General features: G+C 38.0%; 1 protein-coding gene across 5 annotated transcripts in view; it reads left to right on the forward strand.

Moving 5' to 3' along the window:
- The window catches only part of UBE2U (ubiquitin conjugating enzyme E2 U), a 211667-nt gene that overhangs the window by 166971 nt on the left and 31478 nt on the right, over positions 1-13218 (forward strand). For 4 of the 5 annotated variants that reach the window (XM_045802152.2, XM_045802157.2, XM_045802154.2 and 1 more), the window contains one exon: positions 4225-7884. The gene's annotated coding sequence lies outside the window, so the exon portion shown is untranslated. Of the gene's footprint in view, positions 1-4224; positions 7885-13218 lie in introns of those variants that run through there. The other variant, XM_087865964.1, reaches the window with a different exon arrangement.

Below are 13218 nucleotides of genomic sequence, written 5' to 3' on the forward strand. Positions count from 1 at the left end.
CTATGACCTCAGGTTCTTCACCCCTAATACAATTTGTATTAGTTTGCTAGGAATACTGAAACAAAGTATCACAAACTGGATGGCTTAGACAAGAAAAATTTAATTTTTCACAGCTATAGAAGCTAGAAGTCTGAGATCAAGATGTTGGCAGAGTTGGTTCCTTTTGAGACTTGTGAAGGAAAATTTGTTCCATGCCTCTCCCCTAGCTTCTGGTGATTTCTTGGCAATCCCTGGTATTACTTGGCTTGAAGAAGTATCACCCTGGATTTCTGCCTTCATCCTCAGATGGTGTTCTCATGTGGGTCGCTCTGTCTCCAAATTTTCCCTTTTTATAAGGACACCAGTCATGCTGGATTAGGGCCCATGCTAATGACCTCATTTTAACTTTATTGCCTCTATACAGAACCTAACTCCAAATAAGATCACATGTTGAGGGATGGTAGGATTTCAACGTATGAAGTTTGTGGGGGACACAATTCAAGCCATAGCACCATGTATATAAAGCCCTTGGGAGAATGCAAGTAGAAGAAATTCGAATTTGATTGAAGAGAACCCAGACAGTGAGTTGCCCTGTGTGTCAAACAGGCTTTAACATGGCCCCAGTGGTCCTTACCTTCTGGTATTAATGCCTTTGTAATGTCTGCCCCTTGAGTATGTGCAATACCTGCCACTTACTTCTAACCAATAGAATATCACAAAGACAATGAGATATCACTCCTGTGATTATGGAGCAGACTCCATCTTACTGGTAGACTCACTCTTTGTCCTTTGCTGGCTTTGAAGAAGTAAGCTACCATGTTGTAAAAAAGCTTATGGAGAGGGCCACATGGCAAGAGTCTTCTATAAGCTGAGAGTGGCAGCCAGCAAGAAGCTGGGGTTCTCAGTCTTACAACTACAAGGAAATGAATCCTGCCAACAACTGGAGTAAGCTAGGAAGTAGATCCATCACCAGTTGAGCTTCCAAATGAGAACCAAGCTCTTGCCAACACCTTGACGACAGCCTGGCTAAAGGCTCAGCTAAGCTGTGCCGGGACTCCTGACCCCCAGAGACCGTGAGATCATTTAAAGGTGTGGTGTTTTAAGCTACTAAATTGGTGATGAAACTTTACATTGCAATGGAACATACCTGGAGTTATTGAGAGTTTTATTATTGGATGAAGAAATCTGTGGGTTGGGTAGTGGGGGGAGACTGAGGATATAGTGATTTTCAGTAGTAGAACAATAAAGAGAATTACATTTTGTACCTGTCAATACTTAATAAAAGTCATACTTGTGTTATCCCACATCAAATTAATCTCTTCCTTTTCTTGGTTTCTACTGCTTTATCCCACCCTCCGGTTTTAATATAGTTCTGGCATTTGGTAGTTCATTGTTCCCAGGTTTATTTACTCAAGGAAAATACCCAAGTTCTGTGACCTGGTAGATGGTTATTTTGCTCTGATGTGAATTTTAATCACGAGTGCTTTGAAGATGGTATGAGACAAAAAGGGCTCATTGGTGAGTAAGCTTAGCAAAATGGTGCCTCTCAAATCTCTCTATAGGAATTGCTTAAGGGCTACAATCTATTTGGGGAGCTTGCCTGGTCAACATTACATTAACTTTAACCAAGAAAAATTGCAACATTTTCTAAAGATGCATTTATTTACTCTTCACTTGAGAATCAGAGAATGTCACTTGTCCATACTAAAGAATCCCATCATCATCATTATTATTAATTGGGTGTCTTGGAAGGGGGCTTTTAGAAAGGAGGAGAGAGAATTTATTCCTTGCTGCTCTTACAGCTAGCAGACCACCCAGAATCAGAGCTCAGTGAGGCTTTGTTTTTCTCTTCTCATTATCAAAGATACAGTAACTCTAGTGATGTAACAAAAATGTTCTTTGTGAGAAAAACAGCAGACCGATAGTGCTGGTGATGGCAATAAAGAGGGACTAAAATCTTAAAAAGTAAAGGCATTTGCATTTTAAGGATTAGCAACTGTTTTAGGATATGGTCCCTGTGAAGGTCAAGAATCTATTCTAAAATGTGCTGATTGTAAAAAATTTGGAAAGGGAATACATTAAAGGAAAGGGGAATGCCGTAACCCTCTTATCCCAAAATAACAAAATTAACAGTTTGAGGTATATATTTCTAGTCCTTTTTCTGTGTGTGTGTGTGTGTGTGTGTGTGTGTGTGTGTGTGTGTGTGTGTTTTAAGATATATTTATTTATTTGAGAAAGAGAGAGAGAGAGAGTGAGCATGGGGGTGGGGGGTAGAAGGAGAGAGAACCCCAAGCAGACACCCTGCTGAGCTTGCAGCCTGAGGAGTGGCTCGATCTCATGACCCTGAGATCACGACCTGAGCTGAAACCAAAAGTCCGACGCTTAACTGACTGCACCACCCAGGCACCCCATATATGTTTTAAATATAATTGAGAAGATAGTACCCTACTGTTTGATTTGTAACAATTTGCTTAATAACCTCCTAATTAGCCACTATTTTCCCACTTTCATTACTATTACAGTGAACATTTTACAACTAAATTTTAACTAAAATTTCACATTCTTAGGGATGTGTGTATATATGTATATGTGTGTATATATGATTATAAGTGTGTGTGGGTGTGTATGAAACTAGAAATGGAACTATTGAATCAAAAGGTTATGAAATTTTAAAGTCTGTTAATTTATATTGCAAAATGTTTTCCAGAAAGATTTGTACTCGCTTTGTAAGATGATTTCCATCTCACCACAGCCCTCCTAGTATTGAGTATTCTCATAGTGTTGATAGGGAGAGAAAGATCTAATTCATTTTGATCCAAATCTACCTTGTAATGTGTTAAGAACTATTTGTTCAATAAACTTGCCCTCCACCACTGATTGACTTTATCTCCTTCTTTGTTAAATGATTATATATGGTAGAGTCTTTTTCAGGGCTCCCTTTCTGTTCCATTCATCCAATTTTTGCCCGTGTGCCACAGACACTGATTTGCTATAATTTCATGATATGTTTTAATATCTGCTGGAGCAAGTCTATGTCAATGGTCTTTTTGGTATATTCCTCAGCTGATTTCACCTTCTTAGAATACTTTTGGTTTTAAACTCTGCTATAGCATCAACTGTATTTTACCTTAAATTATGGCTACATGACATCTCCCTGAAGAAACAGAATGCTCCTTGAAGGTGGAGATTTTTAAACCTTCTTCTTTTTTTAATGTCCCCCTTTCTGTACCACACTTATTTATTCACAAAATATAGTGAGGGTGTCTCAACTGCAAGCAATTGGTTTCTGTTGGAACCAACTCCAGAATTGGCCATCTTCTCCTCCTTTCTGAATACCCAGACACTTGAAACAGTTACTCTGTCTCCTCTATTTCTCTCTTTCCTCAGTCACAGTCCAGTCACATCCAGCAATCCCTGAAGCAGACAACATAAAGAATTGACAATTACTATCGAGGATAATTTGTTCGGCACACTGCCCTATACACTTCCTCCCTACCCATTGGCACTATTGAATGATGAACTAATAGATCATTATCAGTATACAGGATGAATGAAGATATAGCTAAATATTAATGAATTTTATTCAGTAATTGCCCACATAAGAGACAAAATTATCATTTAAAAGAACTGCAGTTACTAATTAGGCTCATTACTCCTTCAAGGGTGAAGAAGGTTCCAGTGAGCAGAGGTTATTACATATTACTCTAAACTAAAACTAACCTCAACCATCATGTGTGACTTTTAGTGTCTCTAAAAATAGTATGGAAGTTAACTAGGCATATTTTAAAACCAAATAAGTGGTCTTTTATTTATTTAAGAAATTCATTTGGTCAAAGCAGTAACTCCTAAATCCAGCTATGCTTTGGAAACCCGTGAGGATTGAAAATGCCGATTCCTTTATACCATAGAAAGTTGGACTCTGTAAGGCCAGGGCTGGAACCAGGAATTTGGGTTTTTTTTCTTTTTCTTTCTTTTTCATTTTTTAATTCCCTAAGTGATCCTAATCCTTTAGCCTTATGGGTACTACTAGCCTAAAACATGTCGTTAGCAGGGCTGAGATCATGCAATACATACACTAATTTTTGCCAAGACATATTCTACAGAGTTCTGTGCAAGACCACTAGGTCTTGCATGGGACCCAAAGGAGTTGATTCACGAATATCTTAACACTTAACACTGGAAATGAGGAGAAAAATATACAGGGAGCATCTATTTTGGTATAATTTTGCTTTCCAATCTTCACAGATGGAATTTTTAACTCTTGGATTGGAAAGGCATGCCCAGGACTGGTATTTATGTGAGCAGAGGAGGGAATTCCAGATTGAGGTATGAACTAAAGGACATCAGGTAAGTACCATCCCTTCTTATGCCCTCCCACCCAACTAGCCCTTTGGCAAATGAGCTCCCCTACTGCCAATCTAGCTGCCTAAAATCCTATACTTAAAAATTAATTCCTTTGAGTCACTCCCTAATCATTCTCTTCATTCTGCATGATAACTGAGCATCCATAATTACTAGGCAGGATGCTAATCTCTGGCAAGTGGGAAATGAGAGACGCAGTCTCTGTCCTTGGGGAGTTCAAGTCCCGTGTGGAATGCAGCTGTATTCATCTATAACACAGTATGATGTGTGCTTAGAGAAGAGGCTTTGGAGCCCAGAAGAGAAGGTGAAATCAAGAAATGAAAATCTCTCAGCCTGCTATTAAAGTCCTCAAAATGCTGGTCATGTTGTCAGGAAGTCAACAGGGTTGTCACTGCACACAAACAATGAGATTTGCTTGATGCTGTTGTTACTGCAGTTAGAGGGTCCAAGGGCAAGTGGACCAGAATCCCAACTGTTGGCTCTGTTTTGTTCCCTTTCTCCACGGCTGCCTGGCTACACACCCCAGGCCAAAGCCCTCTGACTAGGCAAGTGGCCAGGGGCTGCTGGGATGGGCCAGTTGTGTTTTTATGAGAGCACTCAGCTGCATGGACTTGAAGAATGGAGTAGAAGGTGTAGCTGCTGCAGAAGAAGTCTTTGAGGAGACTGAGGGGGCAGGGGATTAATAAGAACCATGTCGAATGCTAGCAGGTGGCCAGGTTGCTGTTGTGACTAAAAGGTGGATCACCAAGTCTTCACAGACACCAGAGAACACTACAGAGTCCGGAATGGATGCCAGTCTGGTGACAGTCTGACCCCAATTCTGCTGGACCCTTGTCTATTTGCCATTTTCTAGATTTCTGGCCTCAAACATGTATGCAAAAACTAAACTTTAATTGAATCCACTGTCTTCTCCAGGAATGTGGCCAGTACATCCCTCTGCTGTAACACAACACTAGTATGGCTGTCCCAGACCATACTGGGTTTCTTGGGCATCCTTATCTGCATAAATATTCTGAGCTGCCTTTTTATCTGACCCAGCTGGTCTATAATAATTTCCTATGATTAGTCCTATGTTCCTTTTATCTTTTATTTCCATCCAAATATATTTTGTCCCACGGCCAACTTATTTATTATATGACATTCTTTCTCTCTTCAGACACACTATCCTCCTTAACCCATGTTGGCATAATTCCCCCTAGCCTGTTGTGTCTATCTCTTATATAAACTTTCCATCTCCAAATTATTCCGAATCTGTTTCTGGTTTTAGCCTCTCCTTAGTAATCCTTGTTACATAATGTGTCTATTATATCTCTTGGTATTTGTTTTCTTTCAGTTCACTTCTTACCATGCATATGAAAGTCATTTGTAAGGAGAGCTGTTTAGAATTTGCTTTTATTTTTCCTTTGGTTTCTTTTAGGGTTCTGCCTCCATCCTTTGAGTTCTTTTAATCTCTGACCCTCCTCCCTTTCTCAAGCCCCCTTGATTTCCCTATAACATGCTAGTTTATACCTTCTTCCCAGATGCATGCAATTTTTACCATTGCGGCTTTGTGTATTGCTGTGGTATTGCAGAAAGAGTTGGCTGTCTTTCACGTAACTTTCTTGTTTCCACCATTCATTTGTTTAGTGGGAACTCCATTCAAAATCAGTTTTGTCCATATCATTAGCATGTGCCTAGAGCCTGAAGGAAGTCTGATAGAGACTTTTAAAAAAATGTAATAAACTCATTTTATGTTTTCATGAGACTAGCTGTCTGTAAAAAGTCCAGAACAACCAGTTGAAAATGAAAAACTCACTGCCTATTTGGTCTCCAAGGAGTTGAATAGTTTTGATTATTTTTTTCATTAAATTCTTACCTTTATTTCCCCACTTCCTCACCTAAATGTCCTTTATGTTGTTGTTTTAGGTGTGCAGGCATATGTAGGAGCTTACATCACCTACACACTCCCTTCAGATTTTGGAAGCGCTGTCAGATAGTATGTCCCAGATATGCTAGACTTCCTATACCATTCAGTACAGCCAACAGTGGTGAGGGGTCATGGTAGAAGGAGATAAAGCAGCAAGCATGACTGGAAGTCTAGTGGCCACTCAAATATTTTCAGGCAATGTGAATTTCCTTAGGGAGGGATTATATCTTGGGTCATCTTTGTTACTTAGCCTTCCTGAGCCTTAGTTTATTTCATTTGAAAATAGGGACAATATTAACAGTACCTACACAATGGGACCCCTGTGAGGATTACTGAAATACCATCTAGGAAGAAACATTCTATTAATGGTGATCAAAATAACAAGATGCGACTATGGAAAGTCATCTGGGTATCATTCAGTAGATTTTTGTGCCAGGGAACTAGTCGGTAATTTAATAACCTTAAAAAGAAAGTAATTTTTCCTATGGGAATAATTTAGTGCCTAGGAGAATCCAGATGAGCATAATTAACACATCATTGTTTAAAGTACCTGAGGGCAAAGCTACCCTCGTTGAGATCCCATCCTGATAATAATGTGGTTTTGCGTTCAAAGGGTACAGAAAATGGGAGAAGAAACTCTGATTTGAACATTCCATTGTTTAGACCCAGGGTACAAACTTAGTCAACGCAATTTCCAAAATATTGTTATTAAAATCCTTGAGTCAATTGAATTTTCACCTCACTCAGAAACATGGAATTTAGAGGAAAAGAAATCTTGAACTCTCTATTGTTTGGAATAGGATCTAGAATCTGGAGTCATGCTACTTCCATGAAAATAACAGCAAACATAGTTACTGGCTATGTGATCTTAGGCAGTTTACCTAACCTTCTTGAACCTCAGATTTCTCCAGTGTAAAATAAGGAAAGTAATAGTACTATCAATTAGAGTAGCTATGAGGAATATTTTTTTTCGTGAATGGAAAACCCTTATCATTGAGCTTGGCACATAATAAGCACTCAAAAAAAAACTTGTTGTTATTATTATTTTTAAAAATATTTATTTATTTATTTTAGAGAGAAAAAGAGAGTGCACAAGCAGGGGGAGTGGCAGAAGTAGGTTGAGCAGGGAGCCAGATGCCAGGCTTGATCCCAAGACCCTGGGATCATGACCTGAGATGAAGGCAGACACTTAACTGACTGAGCCACCCAGGCAGCCTGTTATTATTTTAGAAAGCTGAGGTCCAAAGAGAATTTCATTTACCCGAAGTCTCACAAATATACTCTGCAAAGAATGAAATTTTTGTCTCTGACATTGAGTTAATGTCAATTCTTTGGGCTTTTTCTATCACACCAATAAGCCCTCCATGTTTTTAATTTGTCTTTTTTTTTTTTTTTTAATAAGCAAGCTCTACACCCAATGTGGGGCTTGAACTCACAAACCTGAGATTATGAGTTGCATGCTCTACGGACTGAGCCAGGCAGGCACACCCATATTTTCCATTTGTACTCACCTCCTTCTATTACCGTTTTGTCACAGCTGGTAATCTTTTATCATTATGTAAATTATTCATAGAAAATCCTTATTACTGTAGGCAAAAACTTTAGTCATTGGTAAAAGGTAGACAAGTATGTGTGTGTGTGTGTGTGTATTATATATATATATATATATATTTATATATATATAAATATATATATATTTATATATATATTTATATATATATATATATAGTTGATGGTCATGTGTTTTCTTACCTGTTAGTCACCATTGTCCTCTTATCTTTCAGATGGTAAACTCATAGAAGTGTGTCCATGTCTTATTTAAATATGTATAAACCCCCGAGCCTTGCCAACTTCTAATTGCTACTTGTATCTTCAAAATATGCTAGAAAGAAACGAACTTAGTAGTATTAATCATATATTCCAATTTTTACTAAAAATTTTTATTGCGTGTATTTCTCACTACAGCCTATTTTACAATAGAGGACAACAAGGCTCAAAAGTGGTAAATAAGTTGCGCAAGATCACACTACTCATAACTGCTTAGTAGGAAACAGAAGCCGGGGTGACTGACACCAGATCTTCATTATCATAAGAAAAGGTGGGGGTGGGGAATTCACAGACTGGCTGCAGCTATTCAGACACGAGTTAATCTGATTAGGATCCATCACTAGTAGAAAACACACATTTTACAAGAGAACAAATTTCACATGGCTCAGTTATCTGAAGCATAGGCGAGCCCATTTGTGGACACAAAATTGACTATTTCTTTACCAATACCATCTTATGTTGTGCATTTCTTTTTTTAAAGTAGTGGATTCTGACTGAAACTGCAGTACACGAGATCAGATAAGTTTCAGCCTAGAGTTTGGCTGGCTATAGGGTAGTGTGTGTTTAATCCAACCCATACCACCATTTAATTGTAGAAGAATCAGTTATCTTTCATATGACAGTCTTTGTCTCTTCAAACACTATATCTGTTTTGATCCATCTTTTTTTTTTAAAGATTTTATTTATTTATGTGACAGAGAGACAGCCAGCGAGAGAAGGAACACAGCAGGGGAGTGGGAGAGAAAGAAGCAGGCTCTCAGCAGAGGAGCCCGATGTGGGACTCGATCCCAGAACGCCGGGATCATGCCCTGAGCTGAAGGCAGACGCCCTGTTTTGATCCATCTTGACTTCATGTTGGGGTTAGGCTTAGAAACTGTCAAAACACTTTTAACAAGCTTGTTATAAAACACTACTCCAAGAGAATCAGCTGAGTAAATTAATGTCTCAACACAAGAAAATATTCAATGATTATTATAGTATTTGAAAACAAAGACCCACAGAACTATGGGAAAAAGAGACAGGATAGTGAAATCATAGTGAATTCATGGCAAATTTATTTACATCTGAAATGAATAACAATATGTATATTTTGTGAAACAACATTAACTTTTTCACCAGCCATATTTTATGACTCCATACAATCATATAAAGCATTTCTCAAAATCTTGAAATATATTCAAACACTGAGGTTAAGGGGTCACATGTCAGATAAGTAATGAGAAGACCAATGGAAAAATAACTTGTCAAAAAAAGTCCTTATCACTTAATGTTGAATATCAAGAAAAATCAATGGAGAATCTTTGTTATTTGCAATAAAAAAAAAGTCAATTTTAATCTTAGTTTAGAACTTCACCTTGATCTGACTAGTCAGCATTTGAGTTGTTTTGTTGAGCAACCTGGATATTAAATATTCTATATTCTTTTTTTTCTACACCACAGAAAAGGCAATTTATGGCATAGTACCTTTATAAATAGGTATTTTTATATAAGTGATTTGCTATAGAGTTTTTCCTCAATTAAGGCCAATTTTATTCTTGAAGAAAGACCTTATATTCCTGCTTTAATATTCTCACTCTCAAAGCAGGGGTTTATATTATTCTATTTTCACTATCTTAATATGATCTTGGGACAATAATGGATTAGGCAAATCTATCAGGATTATATCTTTCAGGGATTGTGCCATCTTTGGGGAATTGAACCCAAGGACACTGAAATGAGATACATCTCTAGCAGAGTTAGGGGGCCCTACTGCAGAATAATTAATGGAATCCCAGAAAAAAGGAGAGCTTAGACCTCACAGAAAGGCTCTTAATCAGTCTCCTTTTTTTAAAGTAGTGGATTCTGACTGAAACTTCAGTACATGAGATCAGATAAGTTTCAGCCTAGAGTTTGGCTGGCTATAGGGTAGTGTGTGTTTAATCCAACCCATACCACCATTTAATTGTAGAAGAATCAGTTATCTTTTATATGACAGTCTTTGTCTCTTCAAACACTATATCTGTTTTGATCCATCTTTTTTTTTTTAAAGATTTTATTTATTTATGTGACAGAGAGACAGCCAGCGAGAGAGGGAACACAGCAGGGGAGTGGACTGATTAAAAGAATCAGTCTCCACTGAAATCTAGTACTTCTGCTCTCCTGAGTCCTTAGGACTCAGCAAAGTGGATGGAATGCAACATGTAGTCCTCAAACTAGAAAAGGGAATGAAAGTAAAACTCCAAGAACTGACACCAGAAAAGACAGAAAGGTAACAAAGGACAGATGGGAAAAAAGGGTGGGGTAAATATGTAAACATATGATGTCACCAAGAAAAAGAATGAGAGAAAAAGTGTATCATGCAAAAGAGAAAAAATATATACAGCATTTATGAGATAGCATAACACAGCATAAGTATAGGTTCTGCAAGTACTTTATGCCAGTAAAAGATCAAATAAACCTATGAATTCAAAAAAGGAGGAGTTCAAAAGCAGTATGATACATAATAAGAGAAGGTAAATGGAGAGAATGAAAAGTGAACAGATTAAGACACCAAATCATACCACTCTAGACCAAACAATAAAAATAGTAAAAAATAATAATAATAATAATGTAATATTAAAAAGCTTTAGATAATCAACATGAATGTGTAAGAAAAAGGCAAAGAGTATTAAAGTAACTAGAAGATGATGATAGATAAGGAGGATATTGAAAAATCCAGGCTAAGAATGATTGAGATCACCATGATAGAACCAATCAAATAAAGCATTAAAAATATGGAGGGATATATTGCAAGAAATGTTTTCTGAAATGAAGAATTAAATTTACAGATTGAATCCCAAGAAACTGATACAAACAAGTGATAAAAAAAATATTTTCTTGTGAGGTCATTGAAATTCTCGAATTTTCTGGGACTCTAAACAAAAAAATCAGGTCTTCTACAAGTGAGGAAAAAATGAGGCTATTATCATTCTCATTTACTGTTAGAAATATTGAATGCCAGAAGACGATAGAACTATGTCTCTAATGTTCCAAGGGAAAGAAAAATGTTATACCTAGCCAAAAAATGATTCAAAGAGAAAGGCAAGTGACAGACCATCTAAAACATGGAAATCTTAAAGGACTATAGCACACCATTCAATAATCTGCCAAAATGAAGGAGGCCTGTGATTGTTGCATTCATTTAAATACAGAACTACACTTAAACAACCAAAAGGATTATGACTTAAAAATAAATAAATTTATAAAGTCTGACCAAAGCAAAGGTAAGTCTATAGGTGGGAAGGAGAAGTAGGAAGAATGATAAGAAAGCTCATCTCCTCATCTTTTTTAACAAGCAATCAATCCATTTTGTCTAAAACTGTAATGTGTAGGTTAAAAAATAAATGACTCCCACCTCTTAGTGGTTATTACTTTCTAGCTATCCAACCATTCACCCATCCATTGTTCCATCTGCCCATCCTCTACATATATGCATATAGATATATTTTATTTATTTTAAGTAAGTCCTATGTCCAATGTGGGGCCCAACGTGGGGCTTGAACTCATGAACCTGAGATTAAGAGTCACATGCTCTACTGACAGACAGCCAGGTGCCCCCATATAGATATGTTTTAAATAATGGTGTTTATCAAATATTAACATTTCTTATTTATGGATGATTAGATTTGGGGTGATTTATAGCTTTCTTCTTGTATTCCTTTGTATTGCTTGAATTTTCAAGAAGTGACCAACATCACTGTAGTGGATTAAAATTGACCACAAACTCTTTACATGTATTCTCATCTAGAAATGGAGCCTGTCTCCCACCCCTTGAATCATAGCTGAACTTGTGGTTGTCATTGACCAGTAGGACTTAACAGAAGATATACATTGAGGGGCACCTGGGTGGCACAGCTGTTAAGCGCCTGCCTTGGGCTCAGGGCCTGATCCCGGCATTCTGGGATCGAGCCCCACATCAGGCTCCTCCGCTATGAGCCTGCTTCTTCCTCTCCCACTCCCCCTGCTTGTGTTCCCTCTCTCGCTGGCTGTCTCTATCTCTGTCAAATAAATAAATAAAATCTTAAAAAAAAAAAAAAAAAAAAAGAAGATATACATTGAGATTATCATGCTCACCCGCTTGGAACCCTGACACAACCAGGCTTCACAGAAGAGCCAGTTGAAAGACCACCTGAAGAGACAGTCCTGGCAATCCCAGCTGTTCTAACTGTCCTAGATGAGACCCTAGACATGTCAGTTAGACCAACTTACCCCAGCTGAATTGCCAGGTGACTACAGCTGCATGAGTGAGCCCAGACAGAAGCAGTAGGACATCCTAGTCCAACCACAGGCTTATGAGACATGCTAAATTGGGGGGGGGGGTGGTTAAGCTACTAAGTTTTAGAGTTATTTCTTACATCTCAATAGATAACTGATTTACTCTCTTTTACAAAAGAGTAACTTCAGTACTCTTTTTTTTTTTAAGATTTTATATATTTTTTTGAGAGAAAGAGCATTTTCACAAGAGAGCATGAACGGGGGAGGGGAAGAGAGGATTATTTTATACAGTTTCTATGGGTCAGGCCTTTAGGAAATGGCTTACTTGTGTGGTTCTGCTTGGGATCTTTCATGAGGTTGCAGTTAAGATGTTGGCCTGAAATCAGGGTCAAAATCATCTGAAGGCTTGACTGGGGCTAGGGAATCTGCTTCCAGATGGCTCACTCACATGGCTGTTGGTAGGAGCTCTCTCGTACTGCTTGAGAGGCCTCATGACATGAGAACTCACTTCCCCCAGAGTAAGCAGGTGATCCAGGAGAGCAAGAAAGAAGTGGCACTGTCTCTTATGGTCTTTTTCTTAGACTTAGTAGTCTAAGAGCATATATATTATGTTCTTCCTGGGATATTCTATTGGTTACAGGGTAAGCCCTATTCAATGCAGGACTACACAAGGGCATAAATACCAGGAATTGGGGATCATTGAAGACTGTCTATCACAAGCCTCTTAGGATGAAAGTGATTCACATCATTAGGAATCAGTGTCTGAGCTCTTTATCTCATTAGTGCACCACAAAAATACCAACAAAATTCCCCAACCAGACTCACCATGGAGAGTTTTATAATTGTAGGCCACACCAGATAGCCCAGTAGAGAGATCTGAGCCCTGTACCCTGAGTTCATGACCTGAGCCG

Source organism: Ursus americanus, chromosome 12 (assembly GCF_024610735.1).
Source record: "Ursus americanus isolate L20-20 chromosome 12, mUrsAme1.1.p, whole genome shotgun sequence".
Taxonomy (NCBI): Eukaryota; Metazoa; Chordata; class Mammalia; order Carnivora; family Ursidae; genus Ursus; species Ursus americanus.